This window comes from Macrobrachium nipponense, chromosome 1 (assembly GCF_015104395.2).
Source record: "Macrobrachium nipponense isolate FS-2020 chromosome 1, ASM1510439v2, whole genome shotgun sequence".
Classification (NCBI taxonomy): domain Eukaryota; kingdom Metazoa; phylum Arthropoda; class Malacostraca; order Decapoda; family Palaemonidae; genus Macrobrachium; species Macrobrachium nipponense.
The window spans coordinates 153,697,633-153,720,787 of NC_087200.1; the positions used below are offsets into that span (position 1 = coordinate 153,697,633).

General features: G+C 40.9%; 1 long non-coding RNA gene across 1 annotated transcript in view; it reads right to left on the reverse strand.

The window, feature by feature from the left end:
* LOC135219768 (uncharacterized) overlaps positions 1–17,016 on the reverse strand; it is a 22,863-nt gene extending 5,847 nt beyond the window's left edge. The window contains exon 1 of the long non-coding RNA XR_010315506.1: positions 15,624–17,016. This is a non-coding gene — a long non-coding RNA (uncharacterized LOC135219768). The remainder of the gene's footprint in view (positions 1–15,623) is intronic.
* Between the last annotated feature and the right edge of the window lie 6,139 nt (positions 17,017–23,155).

Genomic DNA, 23,155 nt, shown 5'->3' on the forward strand with positions numbered 1-23,155 from the left:
TTATGGCTTCTCATATGTTGCCACCAACCACTTGTGCTGAGGAGATGCCAAGTACTTCCTATTACGAAGCTTCGAGTGAAATCTATTATTCCCTTGTACAAATAGTATATCAAGATGATGATGGCACTGACGACTTTGTTTTGACGTTATCTGGTGATGAGGAGAGGGGAGGAGAGGATGAGCATTTTCAAGATGTAATTGCTGCCCCTGACGTAGCAGGTGATGTCTGTGTTTTTATCAGGAGCCTTCAGATGAATTGCAAAAGAAGCAAAGAACATCAAAGGGAGGATATGAAGGAGGGGCTCATTAGCTTCCTAAAAACCTGGCAGCACAAGAGTAGGATGGCATTCTATAATAACCCCCAAAAATATTCCATTGAATGCCCAGCCACTGAAAGTTTGACTCTGGAGTGAGTCTTGATTTGGTCCTGTTTATCTTGAAGCCTAGATATTCCAGGAACTGAATTACTTTCAGTGTTGCTTTGTGGCATTCCTCGACTGTTGGAGCCCAGATTAACCAATCGTCGAGATACGCTACTACCATAATCCCTTGCGATCTTAGTTGTTGAACTACCACTTCCGCCAACTTCGTGAACACCCTGGGTGCTACGTTGAGCCCGAAAGGAACTACCTTGAAGGAGAATGCCTGATCTCCTATCTTGAAGCCCAGATACGGACGGAAGTGCCTTGCAATAGGGATATGATAGTAAGCGTCTGTAAGATCGATAGAGGTGGTGACGGCCCCACGGGGAAGTAAGGTCCGCACCTGCAAGATCGTGAGCATCTTGAACTTGTCGCAGCGAATGGCTAAGTTTAAGCGGGACAAGTCTAAGATTACCCTTCTTTTTTGTGAGCCTTTCTTTGGAACGCTGAACAAGCGCCCTTGAAACTTTAACCTGTTGACTCTCGCTATAGCTCCTTTCTGAAGGAGGTCCTCCGCATACTCCGTCAATTCTTTGGATGGAAGTTGGCGGAAAGGTCTGGGTGGGGGCGGGTTCGCTACCCAACTCCAACCCAGGCCTTTTGACACAATGCTTTGTGCCCATTTGCTGAAATTCCACCGGTGGCGGAAGTGAAACAGCCTCCCTCCTACCTGAAAGTTCTCATTGGTGTTGGTAGCCTCCGCGGCCTCCCCTGAAATGTTTTCCTCTATTAGGGCCCTCCCGATCCTCTCTGACGAAAGGATCGCTTACCTCTGCCTCCCTTACCCGAGCGGTCATACTTCTGGGAAGCCTGGCCCTCGAAGACTTGATTGAAGGCTGGGGAGAGAGCGTAAGCGGTGGAGGGTTGAGGCGGGGGGAAATGACATAGATAGGCTGCGATTGAGCCTTGGAGGTAGAAGGTTGGGCTGCCTGCACCAACGGGACAGACGGAACAGGCTGGGCAAAGTGTTGCTGTTTCTTTTGGTAAGGCTGGAAACGTCTGGGTTTCTTCTGAGCCTTACCTCTGACAACTTGATCTTGGCGTCTCTTGGCCGTAAGACCCCAACGATCTTTAAGGCTTTGGTTAAGCCTTGTAGCCTCTGCCTGGACCTCCTTTACCATCGCATCTGGGAAGAGGTCTGCTCCCCAGATGTTCGATGCAAGCAACTTATTCGGTTCATGCCGAATAGTTGCTTCTTGAAGGACATGTTTCCGGCAGTTTGTTCTGGCCGTGGCGAACTCGAACATGTCAGACTGCACCGTTTGAGTCAGTGACTTGGTGATCAGCTTAAAAAGTGGCTCAGAACCATAGGAAATGGTAGCCACCTCGGTCATGGCCATGGTATTGATAGACCTGGCCAACCTAGACTTGGATTCAAATTCTGCCTGAATGAGGCTATCTGGAAGTCTAGGTAGCTTCTCACCAAACTGCTCCATAGCACAGTCTGGTTTGAGTTTGCCCGCAGAAAAAGTGTTGGGCAGATCTTCCCACAACTCACCGGCTGAGGGAAGTAAAGGAGACGTAGGGTCCGCTTCTTTCAGCTGAGGCAACGAATCCCCCCTTCTGGGCTGCTGGAATGGTAACCGTAGCAATCTTTGTCAAGAAAGGGAGCGGGGTACCCTCTTCCATTGTAAAGATTGTGAAAGGACTCTTAAACGGCTGTATTTTCGTGTTCGAACAGTCCATGTCCTCTAAACACCTGAGCCATTCTCTTTGAGCCTGGTCTCGTGAATAGAGGACTGTTTCTTTAGGTACCTTATCGTCTCGTGTCATGGCAGAGGCGGTGAGCCTGGCGTAGCCGATGAACGGAGGCTGAAGGTCTTCCGGGTAGAACTCGAAGTCTTCAATCCTTCGAGTTCCACATTCCGGGATAGAAATAAGCCCGTCCTGGAAGGGGGCGTATGACGCTACTCTCCAAGGATTGTTCATACTGAACGGAGGTAGAGAGTCATACGGAGGCAATTGCGCTCCCCCTGTGCTGAAGGATGGGGGAGTAGCTAGCGGAGCTTGGCTCAGTCCGGCGATAATGTTGTCCTGGGAGTTGATCCTATCAGACAACCGGGAGAACATCTGTTCCATACTGGTTTTTAGAGACCCCACCAGATCGCCCACTTGTTGCAACAGGCCAGCGTTGGAATCCAAAGCCGGAGCTGCTGCGGAGGTGGACGGGTGGCTCTGAACAGGAACCAAAGGCAGTGGAACGGTTGACTCCGCTGGAGTGTGTGATCTCTCCCTGGAGGATCTACTCCTAGAGGATTTGGAGCCGGACCTGGAAGCTTTAGACCTCTCTGCTCCGGGGTTTTTAGCCGGAGACTTACGAGATGATGATGACGCCGACGCCGTCTTTTTAGACGACGACGACGTCTTAGTCAAGGTTTTAACTGCTTGTCCTTTGACCTTAGGTCTAACGGAAGCATCAGGAGAAGTATAAAGTTCGGTACCTGTAAAGCCTTGGAAGGATGGAGAGTTTGCAGGGGTAGAAGATCCAGTGGCACCCAAGGGCAGCCCTTGGGCGTCCAACGTACTCACCTCGACCAACAGGTCGTCTACACCTGCCATCGGTTCAATGTTTAGATCTAACGTCGCGACTTCCGAGGAGATGTCCTGGCCTGGATCAGTCAACGAGGCAGCGAGCTGTTGTTGGATGAACGCAATAGTCGGGGCCCGCCTCTGCTGGGTCGACGTAGCCCGTTGACTTGCCTCCGGGGAAGATCAGGACCGCCAACTTCTTCTCAAGAATGTAGGGCATACCCTTGGCGGCGTTCTTCCCAAAACCGCCGACCCAGGCCCGCAGGGTTGCCAGTGCGGTGTCCTTCACAGCCGGAGCCTGGAAGAGAGGGTATTTATTAGTTTTTAAGATTAAACTTAAAACTAAAACTAAATTAAAAGCTTAACTTAAAATTATAGGGGATGCGAAATCCCCTGTGAATTTATCTTAAGTTTAAGAAAGATTAGAATTTTTAAAACTTAAGAACTATAACAAAGTAGGGACTGGCTAACGGAGTTGGAAATACTTACCCCGTCTAAGAGCTGGCTCACCAGATCATAGCAGATGGTGCAGGTCTCGTGATACCAGACTTGGAGGTCCCCGTGCGGAGTCGCGCATGGAGCATGGGACCGGCAAACTTCATGTCCACAGGGGTCTTGAAGCATGGCGGTGCATCCCGGATGCTCACAGTTGGTGGTCTGTAAGTGAAAAGACACATGAGCATCTTAAAGGCTATCACTTACAGGCTAAAGGTCAAAAGAACTCCGCTGCATGCCGGAGCTCGGAAAAAATTTGGGCATAACCCCTCCCTTACCGCCTGAATAGGCTATAACCCCGGAGAGATCCGGTGAGGCAGACAAGGGAGGGGGATGGTTTAAGGTAGCTTAAGATAAACTTACTTAGTTTAACAAAACTAATTCTTAAACCTATAAAATCGAACGTACCGGACTAAGTCCAGTGCGTGGCGGAGCGTGTCGCGACCTCAGCGCGACGGAGAGGTTAGTAGAGACCAACTGTATGCCTCAGTCCACCCTGCGGGGTGAACTAGCATCTTTCCACTTGGATGCCGGAGCTCCGGTAGAAAAGGAGCCCCAGTAAGGTGGGAAAGGGCGAGAGGGCACACAGACTCGCGCTAGCAACGGAGCGACGGAGTAGCGACGGAGGGGGGAAAGGCCAGTCCCCCCCCCTTAGCCATCCGGCCGGACCGAGAAGCTGGAGAGGTCGAGTCCAGTCTGGGTCTGTCCCGTCCCTCTACTCCCTCCGCCTGGGGAAGAGGGAGGCAGGCTCGGGTATGCGGAGCGAGCGTGGGCAGACCAACCCTCCCCCCGACTCTATGGAAGAGCGGGAGGAGGGAAGATGACTGGACAGGCGTCTGGCTGCTCCGTGATCACGTAGTGACCACGGGGCGGTAACAACAAAACAATGAAACAATAAGGCCTAGAAAACACAACCGGCTGATCAGAGAGATGCTATAGGGAAGCAACCGAACTGAAGAGCGGTAGCACATGGGCCCTATGGGCCATAACCTAGGCTAGGTGAAGCCAGACGCCTACACTAACATAAACATAATATAAAATAAATAAATCATTGAAAGAAAGAAAACAAAATAGTAGGAGAAAAAATCCAGGAGTGTACGACTAACCCGAAAGAAAGTCTACCACTCAAAGCTAGCCGGGGCCGATACTAAGAGCTGTGGCTAGGGTCTGGATAGAAGAAGCCTACGTAAGGTAAAAAGACATGCATGCATGACATAAACCGCGTAGACTGTACCCTTAAAACAAATAGGATGACTAAAAATAGAGCGTACTAAAGTAAGGGAAGGTTCTGGGTATGGAAGACCAAGAACGAACCCGCCACGAGGCAGAACCATGCTGCCATGCTTCCGACCTAGAGCTCGTATTTATACCTAAAAAACGGCAAATACTGACTCAAGGACGGAAAAACCAAATAGCAATAACATTGAGTACTTAACTTAGCTGCTGCGATGGCTGCACGCTCCATGATGAGTAAATCCAAAAATAAGGGCACAAAAACACAGAGCAAAAAAGGGCACGTGTATACGCTGTGCGCTAACTGAAAAGGATGGCCACCAGAGGCGCAGCAGTCGGCAGCATGGGATGGAGTAGTAGTAGTTGCTGCCCACTCTGTGGGTCGGCTCCCCTCTTGTGGGGATTTTGTAGTGGGAGATTTCTATTGGCAAGCGGCTCGTGGTAGTGGTCTCACTCGCCATAGTGTTCATACCGACACCCTCTTGGAGGGTGAGCGAGTCAGTTGTACTGACCTTTTCTTTATTTATTTATTCTCTGGTAGTGTGTTAGTACATTTACCCTAGAAATAATAGATTAAAGGATATTTCGCTGGCGACACGAGCCAATCGCCCAGAATAGATTTTTCCTTACGTCAAAATCCCTTTTTTTTTAGAGGGAATAATATCTCTTATAATTATAAAAGAGAGGGGAACAGGTGCCATGTAGGCTTTTCCAAGAAACTTTATATGCTTTTAAAAGCAAAATAAATGGTTAGCAAAACTTTAACTGCATTTTTCTCAAAACACATTTTTCTACATTCAAATTCCCAAAACTCCCTTATTTATGAAAGGATTTTAATAATCTAAAAAGCAATTTGAATAAAGATAGTGAGAGAACACATCAACAAATTTATTTTTCTTTTTTCTCAAAAAAAAGTTTTTTTTACCAAGATTTAATATATAATTTTATGGTTTTTTTTTTTTTTTTGCATTTTTAAAAATATATTTTTAAATAGCATACATCACATATTGGGTTTTTGAGCTTGCCATTTTATTTGATAAGAATTAAACTTTCTGCTATTACTTTTTTTTTAATTGAACGATAAATAAAAGGTGTACTAAAAAAAAAAAGTAATATTTAAAAGAAAAATATTTGTTAAAAAAAAAAGTTTTCATCCAATTCACCTGAAATTTTGTGTGCATCTTTGGTCAAACTAGAGGTAACACCTGTGGTAGTTTGAAAACCGTCATTCAAAATTAATCTCCGACCCCGCCAATACCCTTAACAGAGGTGAGTCCCCCGCCGGAGACCAAAATTCTCCCAGTCTCCATTGCAGAGACCGAAGATGAAGACGCCCATGAGGGACCAGCTTCTTCAGGGAAGATAGCACTCCCAGAAGAACCTGCCACTGATGAGCTGATTGATGTGGTTCCGACAGGAAGTCGCGCGCCACCACCCGCAACTTCTCTAATCTCTGATCCGACGGGAAGACTTTTGTGATGTCGTATCAATGACCATGCCCAGGTAGAGAATCCTTTGACTGAGTACAAGGTTCGACTTTTTTTGGTTGACTACGATGCCCAGTTCCAGACAGAACCGAAGTAGACGATCCCTGTCCTGCAGCAGCTTTTCCCTGGAAACTGCCAAGACCAACCAATCATCGAGGTACCTCGGCAGACGGATTCCCTGAGCATGGGCCCAACTTGACATGAGAGAGAAGACCCTTGTGAACACTTGAGGGGCTGTTGTCAGCCCGAAGCATAGGACATTGAACTCGAAGATCTTGTCCCCAAGAGAGAAGCGAAGGAACTTCCTGGACGTCAGATGAACAGGGATTTGGAAGTATGCGTCCCTTAAGTCAATCGACAGCATGAAGTCGCCTTCCCTCACGGCTGCCAACACTGAACGCAGGGTCTCCATCTTGAACCGTGTTTTCCTGAAGAAGTGGTTCAAGGTGGATAAGTCGATCACGGGTTTCCATCCTCCCGACTCCTTAGCACCAAGAAGATGTGACTGTAAAACCCCGGAGATGGACACTACTTCCTCTATTGCATCCTTGTCCAGCATCTTCTGCCTTCCTCCCAAAGAGCCTAGAACTTCGGAGAATCTGGAGGATATGCCTTCCTGAGCTGCTGCTTGTCCGACAGGGGAGGAGAGAAGCCGAATGGCAGTAGTTACCCCACTCGAAGGACATCTACCACCCACTTCTCCGCTCCATAAGTCTGCCACTTGGTCCAATGGCCCGCCAGGCAAACCCCCAACCGTATTGCAGGAGAGAGAGGCGCCTAACCTACGACGGCCCCCTTTACCTCTGCCCTTTGGGCCCCTTCTTGGCTTAAAGGAACAAGAGGGGAAAGGAACGTTGATCCTCTGACCTAGGTTGAGTCAAATGGAAGGCCCTGCCGAACTCGAATTCCTTGACGGCCTACCAGGCGACGATCTTCTTGACTGCTGCTGGACAGGGGGAGGAGGAGGAGGAGCCAGACATCTCCGAGGACGAGACTCCAACTTAGACACGGCCTGGTACACCAGTCTGTCTTTGGTGTTAGCCTGGCGCCGTTCTATTGCATTCTCGAGCTCTGTCCGAGGAAACAAATATTGGGACTCCAACAGATCTCCTTTCCTCAATGCCAGCAAGGACTCCTTGTCAACTGATCTCTCCAGCCTAGACAAAGCCACGTCTCTTCTAATTAGAAGAAGGTTAGCCATATATGAAAAGCGCCTTGCCTCCGGACTGCAACAGACTGGCAAGCAAGGATTCACTCACCAACCCTTCTGGGGACCTGTCAAAAGCTATCTTGGCAATGGCCACAGACCAGAAGTCCAACCAAGAAACTGTCTGCAACATGGAGGCTGCCATAGATTCCAATGCTGAGGCATCTTGTGGAGACAAGGATGGAGCCACCGACCTCACCTGCTCCAAAGTCAATCCCGGCTTCAGGTGAATGACATCTGGGTTAAGATGGTGCGACATCAAAAATGCAGACTTCGTAGCATAGTACTTCCTATGTCTCGTGAGAGGCGGGGGTAGTAGCTTGGCAGAGCCCCTAAAATGAAGCGAACCGTCCTGGTCCGAAACAGAGGCGTTAACCTTACGCAAGACCAACTGGACGTGCCCCGACAAGGGAGGCTAAATTGATGATTTGGGATCCTGCGTAGCTCCCACCAGGGCTTCCAAGCAAGAAGGAGTGTAAGACGACCGAGCCCGAGTCCTACTTTCCAAATTGTTGAACCCACGAATGAGATCAACAACTTCCAAAAAGGAAGACAAAAACTCTTGCGCGTCTCCCTCCTACTCCGGCAACCCAATATAACACTAGGAACATCACTACGTACTATTCCAACAGATGACTCATTAACATGTCCGTGAATGGTCAAGGGCATGGCAGACGTACGAACGTGAGTTGGAGAGAAATCCTGAACACTCGAGATCGAAGGAGAATCCCCCAGTCAAACTCTTGGAAGCACAGTGAGAGGGGCAGGAAAAACACTCCAGCTGCACCAACTCTGCGCTCACCACCTTTGACCTCTTGACAGGCGCCTTGAGATCCTTAAGGCGAAGAAGGAGCACTTGCATCATGTGCACGGACAGGGGAGGTTGCAACACTCACGATGTGCATGGATGGGGAAGGTTGCAACACGCTCGTGATGTGCACGGACGGGGGAGGTTGCAACACGCCTGCAATTCGATGCAGAGGACGAAGCAGCCATTGCAGATTGCACAAGGGAAGATACATTAACACTCTCCGAAACACCAACACTCAAGAACACGTCCACGTTGTTCCTCCCTTGTAGGCGAAGAAAGAGCTAAGTCCTTAGCCTTCCAACACTTGATACGCCGACGTGGCATAGAGGGGGAAGAGGGAGAGGAAGGCAGCACTGGTTTCTTATGTGATCTCTTCACAGGAGGCAGGGACGAAGCAACACGTTTCCTTCCAGTCCTCCCAATCGACAAGGTAGCCAACTTATCATCCAAAACAAAGTCCAACCTCTTAAGCACTGCCTGGCATATAATCTCAGACTGATCTGCAAGAGAAGGCTCCGATGACACGGAAGGGAAATGTAGTGAACTGGGCAGCAGAGATGACGTCACGGCTGAGAGAGGCAGTCTCTAGCGGAGCCATACAAGATGGCTGACCTCGGCTACCCACAAAGACGAGGCCGGGAGGAAGGGGGATGGCCTGGCCAGCCTGAGGAGGGGGGTAGTGAAGCCTCCATAAAGTGCGCTAGCAACCCTTCAAGGACGGGGGACCCCCTAGCCCGAGCATCTTCCAAATCGCCGCCATCTTGGACGCCTACGACTGGAATAAATGAGAATGATGAAAATGCCTCCCCCTTCCAGGGAATCAAATCAACTCCCGAAGAAGAAGGGCAACATTACAAACATTAGCCTGGTGGCCCCCCGATACTTCCAGCGACAAATCAATGGAAGAAAAGGAAGGGGAGACAGGAACAACGCGTCTATGGGGGGTGAATACTGCAGGAGACGAAGCATCGGGAATAGGTGAAAAAACCTTCCCAAGAAGGAAGAGTCGAAACCCTCCGATGCTCTCTCTTGCTATAAAACCTTCCACTGCTCTTTAGGCCATGCCCGGCATTTGGTGCAAAGATTCGCTATAGTAAAAAAATTAGAACGGCACCTGCTACATGTAACGTGGGGATCGGTCCCGCCGCTGAAGCCAAAAAATGAGAACACGGAAAACCTGGAAATCGGGGCACACACATTGATGAGGCTGAGAAGGAGCAGAAGAAGCCATAATATCAGCCAAACACACATACACATTAAACACGAGCAAAACGGACAACGAACTGGGTAAAGGCCAAGAGATTAACCACGACTCTCGCCCAGGCCATTAAAGAAAAGACTGACGCTGGGCGCTAGAAATTATCCTATTGTTAAGACCGAAGGTTTTGTTCACGTATGAACAATCTTTGTTTAACTCTTTTTAACCCGTTTCTGTCTGATGCTAGAAAATTATGCTATTGTTGAGATTGAAGGTTTGTTAGCTTTGAAAAATACAAATTGATTATAAATTTGTCAAGTTATGTATGAATGGCTTGGCACAAAAACAGTGACAAGCACGGGTTTGGTTCTGTGAATCCAAACAACATTGCCCCAGTGAAATGTACAGAAGGATGAGCAGCATTGCCTTATGACCAGTTCATCTAAATCTCTTAAGCTGGTGAGTCTCGGTCAATTTTGCACAAAAGTCCATTCATGATTAATGGGTTTACAATGACATTAGAAAGACTTCTCCAGAGTTCTATAGGAAATGTAACAATACAGGGAGTCCTTGAGTTACAGTGTTCGAGGTAAAATATTTTGAAGTTACGATGAAAATAAGTTATATTTTTGATTTTTTGATGTTACAATGACAATACTGATGTAATAAATACTACATATTTTAAACCTTGTGCAATGGGCTCTAGCAGCAGCATATGACATGATACGTTACCCTGAGAAGCTGGGATGTGCAAATCTCTGTGATTCTGTGATTGCTGATCCGCGACTAAGTGAGGCCCTATATATATATATATATATATACTATATATAATATATATATATATATATATATATATATATATACAGTGGTCCCCCCCGTATTCGCGGGGGATTGTGTACCAGACCCCCCCGCGAATATTTAGAATCCGCGAATGTTTGGAACCCCTATAAAAATGCTAAAAACAGCCTATTTTGTTAATTAAAACTTAAGAAAAACCACTAAAAAATTTTCATACGTGGTTTTTTAAGTTTTATCACAAAAAGTGCATTTTATGATGAAATGATAACAAAAACCAGGAATTTGTGGATATTTCTCATAGAAAAATACCGCGAATGCGCAAATTTTCCACGAATAATGCAGGGAAACGTTCCCGAGAGAAATCCGCGAATGAGTGAGTCCGCGAATCCGGAGAACGCGAATACGGGGGGAACACTGTATATATACATATTATATATATATATATATATATATATATATATATATATATATATATATATACAGTGTTCCCCCCGTATTCGCGTTCTCCGGATTCGCGGACTCACACATTCGCGGATTTTTCTTTGGAATCTATCTAGAAATTATTCGCGGACGGACTCGCCCATTCGCGGAATTTTCCGACAAAATTAATCACTAATTAGTGTATTTTGATGTTTATTTTCATGAGTAAATACATTTTTATGATACAAAAATGATTTACTAATTTTCAAATATTAATTTTGATTAATACTGTATTAGTAAGTTTAATAAGTTTAATGATATCACATAATAAAAATAATAATTCTCTCTCTCTCTCTCTCTCTCTCTCTCTCTCTCTCTCTCTCTCTCGCTCTCATCTCTCTCCTCCTACAAAGATGTATGTTTTTTGTATGATAAATAAATGATTTACTATTTTCAAATATTAATATTAATTTATACAGCAATAATATCAATTCATTAAAGAAAATACCATAGTGAATTAGTAAGATTTTAGCTTATAAATTTAAAAAATTATGGAAGAATGAAGGAAATCCCAGTCAGATTCTTTCTCTAACTCCATGTACTAAAACTAAAACCAAGATATACGTATCAAGTTAAGTGACGGGGGGGAAGGGGGGTAGGGTAAGGAGCTGATTTGTTGCTGCCATCAATTGCTCATGAAATTTCCACCCCCTCTCTCTCTCTCTCTCTACTCTCTCTCTCTATCTCCTCTCTCTCTTTCTCTCTCTTTTACTGAGATGAGAGATTTTATGGTACATATATGCGTAATATGTTTATTAATATTTTCAAATAATAATAATAATAATAACTGTAATTACAAAAATCATATGTGAAAGTATTTTACAAATACGTACTACGATAATCTCTCTCTCTCTCTCTTAAAGCGATGTATGTTTTTTGGATGATGATTTACTAATTTTCAAATATCAATATTAATGTAAACAGCAATAATATAAATTCATTAAAGAAAATACTAAAGTGAATTAGCAAGATTTTAGTTTATAAATAAAAAGAATTATGTAAGAATAAAAGAAAATGCATTTAACCCCGCGTCATGTTTACGTAGCCAGCGTGGTCAGCTGGGTTCCAACTGTCAAATCCAGTGTTGCCATCTACGGATCATTGAAATTCTCTCTCTTTTCCTCTTTTGCTGATATGAGATAATTTCTATGGTACATGTGTATGTTTATTAAATATTTTTGCATAATAATAATAATAATAATAATAATAATAATAATAATAATAATAATAATATAACTAATCTCAATTAAATTCACATGTGATAGTATTTTAAAGAAGTACAATAATCTATCCATTTCACTCTTTTAAATAAGGACAACCCGTATATCTTTAAGGACATTACTACATTTTATGGTAAAATAATAATATACAGTACTAGTTTACAAATAATATTACGTTTAATGAGATTAAACAGTAACAATAACATTCTCTCTCTCTCTCACGTATGTTTATTTGTTTGTAGTGTAAATAAATGATTTACCTTATAACTAATTTTCAAATATTAATAAGATTATATATGCCATTCCCAGTCTTTTTATTCACTTGGAGGAATATGGGCGGGGGAGTAAATGAGTTTGATATACGAATTGATGGAGGGGAGGAAGCTGAGTCTAGGAGTTATTCTCTCTCTCTCCATTATTATTCTCTCTGTCACAGAAATAATTCATAATTTCACTCTTGAGTCAAATATATGATGTTGCCATTCATTGGTCTCTCTCTCTCTCTCTGTTATTTGCTGTAGGTATATATTTTTAATGGTAAAATGTTTAAGATGACTTTAAAATGATATTATATAACCTCATAGATTAATGCAGTAATAGGTTAGGAATTTTAGGGATATGTGAAGTAGGATGTTATTAAAGGTATACATTTGGCATCTGAACTTTCAAGATAGGACAGTTATAAGTATTTTTAGTGGTGGTTTTAACTATTCGTGGGTTTTAACTATTTGCGGGGGGTGTCTGGTACACATCCCCCGCCGCAAATACGGGGGGAACACTATATATATATACATACATATCACATAGAATATATATATCTAGAAATATATATATATATAATATATATATATATATAGATATATATTATATATATCGATATAGATATATATATATATATATATATATATATATATACATATATACTATACATATATACACGATATACTTACATATATACACATATATCCTACACATATATACACATATCTATACATATACTATACATTATATATATATATTATATATATATATATATTCTATATATGATATATAATAATAATATTATAAGAGATAGCTAAATATATATATTAATAATATATATATAATATATATATAATATATATATATTATATTATATAGATATATATATATATATATACAGTAGTACCTCGAGATACGAAATTAATCCGTTCCGGGGCGCCCTTCGTATCATGAGGTTTTCGTATCTTTGGACCACATTTTACATGTATAAAATGGCTAATCCGTTCCAAGCCCTCCAAAAACACCCATTAAATTTCATAATAAGCTAAAATTGGACCTGTAAACAATGAAATACTACAAACAATTTGGACCATTCAATACCTAAATTAAGACTAAAAAATGCAAAACCTGTAAATAAAGTGTATATTAGTGTACAAGAAATATTATTACTGTAACGTAAAATGTGGAAGCTTACCTTTCGAGTCAGGCTACGTACATACGTAACTACCAAGGAAGATTGCTTCTGCCTACGTACTTTTTCAACAATGTTCCTGTGTGAGCCTTTTTGGGGGATGTCTTCTACAATGATTGCACTTTATGAAAAGCGGCTTTAATTTCTGCCGTTTTTTTTTATGTAATATGTACATACGTACACTTTTTAAAAATATACGTACGTACTAAAACGTAACTATCCAAGGCAGGTTGCTTCTGCCTACGTACTTTTTCCCCAATGTTCCTGTGTGAGCCTTTTTGGAGGGTGTCTTCTACAAATGATTGCACTTTATAAAAAACTGCTTTAATTTCTGCCGTTTTTTCTTCTTTTTTTTATTTTTAACTTGTTTTTTTTTTTTACTTTTTTTACTTTACGTAGCTTTTTTTTCCCCAAAGAATTTCAACTTTCTTTTTTGCACCTCATGACTCTGTTGGCCCTGGTGTCCATCAAACCCTGTTCAACCAAATGCTCTCTCTGCAACTGATTTGGGTATTGAATGTTCAGCTGCTGACCTTCAACATAAAGTGAAGTGCCTTGATTATACGTACACTACATACTGGTATGCATGTTGTAAATGATTGGTCTACACCCTCTGTTCAGCAGGGAGTGGAGATTCTACCAACCTTGCAAAGTTTCCAGTTATCCCATGAGAGAGACCTTGATCACTTATCCCATGTGAGAGATCTTGGTCACTTTTTTTTTAAATATTAGTATTACGTACACATTGACGATCCCGAAAACGAATACCGCGTGCGTACTATAACAATGCTGGTACCGAGTGGCCGAGCCACGCCACCACGTGTACATAGTAGATGCATGATGGGAGGGACGCTATCCAATAGGAGAGAAGGATTTCATGGCCGTGACTAGCATCAGGAACCAATGGGAGAGCAGGAAGATGGTGGCGAGTCTACTAGTATACTAAGATGGCGGCGCGCGGCGAGATTTTCAAAATTGTTATCCGGGTGAATCTTGGACTTTCAGAAACCTTTTCGTATGTAGAACCGTTAAATTTTTTGTATTGGCTTTCGTATCTCGAGTTTCTCGTAAGTTTAGCCTTTCGTATCTCGAGGTACCACTATATATATATATATATATATATATATATATATATATATATGTGTGTACATATATATATATATATATATATATATATATATATATATATATATATATATATATATATATATATGTATATATCTATATATATATATATATATATATATATATATATATAGATATATATATATATATATATATAGTATATATATATATATATATATATATGTATATATATATGTATGTATATATAAATAAAGGTTTTTTTGCCACGAAGGAAAAAAATGAAAAAGCGAGTTAGCCGAGTACTTTCGGTCCTATTCGGACTCTTTACTGAGGCTAACTCGCTTTTTCATTTTTTTCCTTTGTGGCATAAAAACCTTTATTTATACATAGCATCACGTTTTATATACTTCGTGATCAAGTTATTCATGTATTATGATGTATATATAGTAGTATATCTATATATATATATATATATATATATATATATGTATATGTCATATATATATATATATATATAGATATATATATATATATATATATATATATATATATGTATATATATATAATATATATATATATCGTATATATATATATATATATATAGATATATATATATATATATATAATATATATACATATATACTATATATCTATATATCTATATATATATATCTCTATATATATATTATATATATATATATATATAATATATGATATATATATATATCCTATATATATATATATATATTATATATATATATATATATATATATATTATATATAAGATAATATATATATATATATATATATATCATATATATAACTATATATACACACAGTATACTGTGTAAGCTAGGCTACCAAATATGTATAGATTATACTGTATAGAGCAGGCTTGGCTGCTCCAACTTACAATATTTTCAACTAACAATGGACCCATTGTAATGCATCCCCATTGTAACTATGGGACTACCTGTACAGTATTACTACTGTATGTTGCAAATTCACTCCAAATGTTCACTACGTATACATAAATCCACTGCAGATAGGATAGAGGATTTATTGATTATATATTTACCTCAACTACAACAGCTGTATATATCTATTAATGGCATGGACAGCATATTTTCTAATAGTACACATGAACACCATCATACTTATGACAGAAATAGGTTAAACTTTATGGCTATTGTGCAATACGTACCTGTAAGAGGTGGCTTGTGAGAATGCAGACCACTTGGTACACTGCAAATAACTCTACCATCATGTAAATTTCCGCAACAGCCATTTAAACCCCGTTTCCTTGCTAGTAGAATGCGTTCGTAAGGTAGTTTACCATTACCCTGTATACATAATGGTGAGACTGGTTCCCCTCCTCGTGTCAGCTGTGGAAATAAAATTCTCAAAAATTTTAAAATAAACACTGGAGTCACTGAAAATATGTTTATGCAAAGAAATAGTCTCAGTGAGTATAGTACAATAAACAAACTACTCAGCCTTTGAAAGGATAAAGCTGCTTGATTTATTTTTTCTTGTACAAAACAACATATATTTCTCACATTGACCATCAGTCTCAACTAAAATGTATTGTTATTACTGAGGTTTGCCAATACTAATATCGTACAGTAAAGGATATGAACATTACTATCATGAAAAGTATGTTTTGACAGTAAAAGTTTTTGTACAAACACATTCATCATAAAATAGTCTTTAACTATGCAAGGACTCATCTTGGTGCAAAAAGCAGAATGGTTCAACCCCATATGCACAGCCAACTCCCTTTTACCTGATACGGTATATTTATCAATGCTCCTCATCCTACTTTGCACCTTCACTGAGTATGGAAATGTTACTGTCTTACCCTCCAGGTTAGTTTTATATGTCTTGCTTCATTGCGCTTCTGGTTGTGATGTCTTTGGTATTGACCATGCCTTTGCTGCCTTACTCTTAGCCTCTAATAAAACTCCAGTGCTGTGGCTGGTGCTCCTTTTAATGAATTTCTTGCAAACAATGCTTGTGATATGCTTACAACATTGTGAGTTATTCTGCCTGAGCTTCCTTATGTAGGATATAGTATATACTATTGTTACTAGTCTTTCAGAAGCTATTATAACCTCCAAGTTATAAAGACATAAATAGTAGCCCATGTTTTTGGGAAGCATGGCTGTTGGAACAAAAGAAATTGTGAACCTTGTTGACCACCCCTTCATCTGTTCATTAACCAAAGGGTGTTGATCCCCATAATGGAACATTAAGAGAATCCTCTATCCTGACTCACTCCTCTAGCTTTGACCCTCTATCCCTTTTTAACTCCAATAAGAAATATTGCCACTGTCTACGTTCTTTCCAAAAATAATCCTTGAGATGAGCGACAGCAAAAGTTCACTCCACAAGGAGATAATTATCAGACCAGTTCAGAAGTGGTGAGCCATTAAAAAACCAAGCAACTTCAATCAGGCTAAACCCTTATGAACTGTCCTGAGCATCCGACTCTGATGCCCCAGTGCAGTGGCCATAAAATTGATGTATAAGTCTTGCCTCAAAGGGATGGTTTATATGACCTAACCAATCAATGCCTCAACTTCCACACAGACTTAGTTGCTCTTCTTCAAAACAATCAAAGGTTGCCCTGATTTCCTTAAGACCTTCAGAGTTGCTTGCATAGGCCTAGAGGAAGCAAACAATGTGAAGTTGGTAGCTATCTGAAGAGCATCACATGAAAGACCTCCCTTTAGGTGTAAAACCATCAGTGCTGAATGATGCTGCCAGGGTCACAATCTACATGGCACTTACCAAATAAACTGTAGCAAAGTCCAGGTGTCACTCTGCCTTGCACAGTCCTTCAGATAATACTGGACTGCTCCCTGTGTTAATTGTGTTTGACTGGGCTCTCGGTATGGATATACGTAATGCAACTATATTTTCTATACATACTTATACTGCCAGATACATGAAATCTGTAATTTTTTCACTAGGTACCTAGCAATCTTGGGCAAGTAATTTTCACTGTATAGATGATATTTAAGAAAATCCACCTGTAAAGGTCTTGGCAATAAAAGGAGGATCCTTACACTATTTTCCCTGCTACTGACTGGAATAAAACAGCGGACCGTTTTGGAATTTATCTCTTTGCCCGTTGTTAAAGTAATCAGAAGTAATGCCTCTTTGGCCAATATGGGGCTATTAAGTAAGCTGTTCCTTAGTAGGTTAGGAGTTTGCTCCACACCTTTGAAATCTGGAATAATGGAGGAAAAGGGTATCCCTCCGTTTCTTCCAGTCTTATGGGAAGGCATCTCTTGCTGTTGCTTGCCTGGCAGTTTGTGATTCCCTTATGTGGCGAACAGGTCCACTTCCATCTGTGAAAGTATGTTGGCTATTTTCTGAAAAAGAGTTGTTGTTAAACTCCTCTCTGTTGAGGCTATTATTTTCCTCGATAGGAAGTCTACTATTACATTGAGAGGCAGACAAGTACCACTTCCTTCTTGCCCCACTGAAGGATGGCTAGCATTACTATATTGAGAGGAGGTGAGTATCATCCCAACCTCTTAATGTAGGACATTGCAATCATGTTGCCTAGAACCATCCAACTATTATTCTAGCCTTCACCGGAAGCCAGAGCAAATCAATGAAGACGAGTAATCCTGTCCCATGGAGCAACACCTTCTTATTAGTCTAGCAGCTCTATTCATAATTTTCTGTAGTTTCTTAAGCTGGACATTGGGTAACTTATAGCACACCGAGTTATAATAAACTATGCGGTTTATAACACTGTTGTTGACAAGATTTGTAACAGAACTTTCATCAAGATATTTCCTCACAAAGGCTATAATCTTAACCCTCTCATGATCTGATGACACATAGCGCATCAATAAATTTTTTTCCATAAGTGCACATCATATGTAAGTTATTTTCGGGAAAAATTCACAAAAAAAAAAAGTGTCTCAATCATAGAAAACGTAGTTGATGCCACTGGGTCGACAGATGATGAATCTCGAAGGAAACAAACCTGATGCCGCTAGCTTACTTAGCTCCAATACAAAACATCAACATAAGTAGGTTGGAAAATCTGAAAATGCACTCCATAAAAAATTAGCATTTTTAATCAATTACAGCTCGTTAGCTAACACATTTTAGTAAAATTATTGCTTCCACATGAGAGATCAAACATTTCTACACAATTTAGGTACAAAACAAACTACCCAAACCTAATTATTATATTTTCATGATTATTTCCAAAAAATATCTACGATTTTTCTTTAAAACTTCAAGTTCATCACATCGTTTTTATTATTTTTAAGCCTTGTAAAGATGTTCTGACTGCTTTAGGAAATAATTCAATCATTTGCAGATATAATAACACTAACCAGAAGCATATATCAGTAATAGTTCGAACGTACCAAATTTTACCAAAAAACTTTTCCATGCGCGTGCTCTTTTTGGCCCGGGGGGAAAGTCGTGTACCTTACACCCTTATATTTTTGGCTTGTGCGCAAGAGGATTAAGATGATATCCAGCAACTTTCACTACATTATTAATTTGTAGACTGAGTGACAAGCCAGAATCTAAGTACACCTCGAGATCACAGATCCTATCAGTTGTCTGAACCCAATCTTCATTTATACACACCTGATTAACACCCAGACTCCTTAAGTTACTTTCCTTACTGACCATCATAAGCTTAGTTTTATTTTTGTTCAATTTCAACTGTTTCAAAGTCATCCATTGCTTGATAGTCGATAGAACTTCATTTAATTTTCTATTTGTAGCCTCAATATTTTTAACAATGCATAGAATTGTGTGTCATTGGCATATAACTTATATGTACTTACTTCTATAAAAGTCAGCCACTAAACATACCTTTAACCAGAAACCCAAAGTTGTACAATAAAGTCTACATCCCAGTTAGAGTTATGCAGACCCTCTCTCAGTTCCTTTATTTGAGTATCATTATTTGTACCCACCATATTACTAAGAGTCCTCCCTCAGTCAGTAATTCTTTCAGAGGAATACGCAAAATATCTGCTACAGACATCATTGCATACCTGCAAAAACAATGTGCTGCTTGTAGGTAAACTCATCAGCATACATATGAATTCTGCATAAATAATGTAAAATCTCACAAAGCCACTTTTCTGTACTGTACTGAAGAATGCAGGAATAAAAATTATAGTTCAATTGGCCTTAGGCCCTATGGGTAGAATATATGGGAAAAAATCAAATCATTTATATGACCAACTATTGGCCCAAGCAAGTCTCTCCACTTTCTAACATAATCATGTGAACTACCTTAAGCAAACATACTCCAAGTTACTGAAACCCAAAACATGCTTAGAATAGTAAATAGGTGTTTATAACCAGTGGGCACCCCATATTTGCGTCCTCTGGATTCGCGTACTCACGCATTTGAAGATTTCTCTCTGGAACATATCCCTCTATTATTCATGGGAAATTCACCTATTTGCAGTATTTTCCTATGAGAAATATCCCAAAATTCCTGTTTTTTATTTTATAAATTTCATCATAAAATGCACTTTTTGTGATAAAATGTTTTAAAAAATCGGGTATAAAAATTTTTAGTGGGTTTTTCTTGAGTAGAGGAAGACATTCCTCTTGACTTCCTAAGATATCAAAGAAAATCTGCAATCTCCGTTACAGATGCTCAAGAAGAAGAGACCTTATATCTTCTGCACCATGATCTGAAAATGGCCCATTTATTTTGGTAGACGTTAGAGCTGACTGGCCCTTACTCTTAAGAGATTGCTTCTGCAGCCGCCTTTGAAAAGTCTTTTGCTCTGAGGAGTTGGATGACAGTCTGAACCTTGTCAGAGCCAAAGTAGACAAACCTTAGTGGTACCTCATTATGTGTGGTGGTCTGAGCAGTTTTCATCTTTGTGGGCGTAACTTGGGAAAATCTGCTAACAGACTGATGAGGTCTGGGAACCATTCCCTGAGGAGCCAGAATGGCGACATGAGGATCATTGAAATGTTTCTGTGGATCTGGAACTTCTTGAGCACTTCCCTGATCATTCCAGAGGGGGGAAATGCATGAAGCTCCTTGTCAGACCAGTCCAGGAGCATTGTATCCACCGCCCATGTTGCTGGATCCGGAACTGACGAACAATAAAGGGAGCAGATGATTCTTTGCAGAAACAAACAGGTCCATCAATGGCCTTCCCCACAACTTCCAGAGGTCCAGGCAGACCGCTGGATGCAGAGTCCACTCCATAGGGATGACTTGCTTGGAACGGCTGGGCTGGGCTACTTATACGTTCAATCTTCTTTGAACAAATCCTGTTACCAACTTTGTCTGGTTCTCTTCAGCCCACAGAAGAAGAACTCTCGCTGCCCCACAGAGAGGCGTGGGCTCCTCCCTGCTTGGAACTGTACACGAGGGCTGTCGTGTTGTCTGAGTGAATGGCTACTGTTCTGCCTTGGACCTCCACTGCAAACGCTTGAAGTCCCAAGGTTGTAGCTTTAAATTTTTTAGATTGATATGCCAGGTCATCTGTTGATTTTTCCACAATCCGGAGACCTCTGTCCCCTATCAGAGCTCCCCAGCATACATAAGATGTGTCTGCATAGAAATTGGGGTCTGGGTTCAGAGGTGAGAGGAACTTGCCCAATGTAAGTCTTTCTTCTGATCTCCACCACAGATGTTCTTTGATTCCCTGTGGAATCTGGAGCATGAAGTTGTCTGAGAACTCTTCCTGTTCCATTTCACCAGAAGAAAGAACTGGAGGATTCTTAAGTGCAACCTGTCTAAGGGGACAAATTGCTCTATGCAGGTCAGTGTGCCAGGAGGCTCATCCTATCCTTGGCTGAGCACTCTAGGAGAGACAGGAATTTGTCCACTGTCTAAAGGCAAGACTCTACCCTTTTGGGGGGATGGAAAAGCCTGGAAAAGAACTGAGTCCAGAGTCATCCCCAAATAAACTATCCGTTGGGATGGGACTAGTTGGGATTTTCGATGACTGATCAGGAGACCTAACTCATGAGCCAGACACTTGAGCCAGTGTTAAGGTCTTCTCAAGATCTCCCAAGCAGCATGACTCTGACTTCAAGCAAAGGAGCCAATCGTTATGATACAGGGCTAGTTGACTCCTATCAGATGTAGCTAGCCTGCTAGAGGGGCAAGAACACAAGTACACCTGTGGCACCATGGAAAGGCTGAAACAGAGGGCCAGAAACTAAAATACTTGGACCCTGAAGACAAGCTGGAGATATTTCATTTGGGGTGAATAGGAATGTGGAAATATGCAACTCCGTCCTGCATATCGATTGAGACCATCCAATCCCCTTATGGATGGAAGAAACAATCAACCACTTTGTCTCCATTTTGAATTTTGTCTTCTTTATGAAGACATTCAGTGCGCTTACATCCAGCACTGAACTCCACCTGCCTGATGCCTTCGGTGCCACAAAAAGTTGGTTGTAAAATTGTAAAAGCCTTCAGACTGAAGGTCCTCTACTCATTCTATAACCTCTTTTAGGAGAAGAGCAGACACCTCTTCGGCCAAAGCAGAATACTTCTCTGAGTCAATGCGATGGTACTCTTGACTAACGGTGGCTTGGCAAGAGGAGGAGTAGAGTAACCCTTCCTTAGGACCTCTATCACCCATTGCTATGCTCCTCTCCTGTTCCATTCCTGCCAGAAAAGCTGAAGTCTGGCACCTACTGCTGCATGTGTTTGTTCTGCCTCACTTCTTAGAGGTGGGGTTGGAAGACAACATCTTGATGGGCTTCGGTGTGAAGTGCATCCTCATTCTGGTCCCGGACGTGGGCCTTGACATACCTCCACGATAAGGCAAATATTGCAATGAAGAAGAGAACTTGCTGAACTGCACTTTTTCCCTCAAACGTTTTGGAGACTGGGCAAGCAAATCCTGTGTCGACTTCTTTTTTTTTCATTTAAAAAACTATATTTTTTTAAAATTTTCTATTTGAAAGCAAACAAATTGAAAAATATGGTTTGAAGGTTAATAAAAACATAAGAATAACTGTGTTGCATCTATTTATTGTGATAAAAAATATTGCAGGTACATACTTTAGGCCAGAACTGGAAACCTAAAAGATAAATCAATAGTAATTCTGTCATGAAATACATTTTGAGGAATAAAAGGATTGTAAAAACATCTAACAATAAAAAAACCAAATAATTAGAAAAATCAAATAAATAAAAAAAATTAAATAAACTGATTTTTAAATATTTTTAAAAACATCACCAACTCTGATATATATGTGTATATACTATATATATAATATATATATATATATATATATATATATATATATATATATATATGTGTGTGTGTGTGTGTGTGTGTGTGTGTGAGTGTGTGTGTAACAGAATCACGAAAGTTTGGAACGTGAAAAATCCACAAATAAAGGGATTTTGAACGGAGGAAAAATCTATTTCTGGGAAAGACTGTGTCACCCAGTGAAATGTCCCTTTGATGCTTATTTCTAAGGTATAAATATTGCTATACATACCAGAGAAAAAAGAGAAACGGTAGTGCCAGAGTATTCAGGGTCGCTCACCTTTTAATTAAAGGTGGCGGTATGGTATCTGGGGTGAGTGGAAGCCACTACCAGAGGTTCCGTGCCATTTAGTCTCTTCCTCCTTCAAAATCCCCCACCTACAGAGGAGCTGGACTAAGGCCCCGCTACCCGCTACTACTATGGTCAGCGTCTTTGTTTTCATTCTTGAAGATAGCACCCAAGTTTGGGTCAAATAGG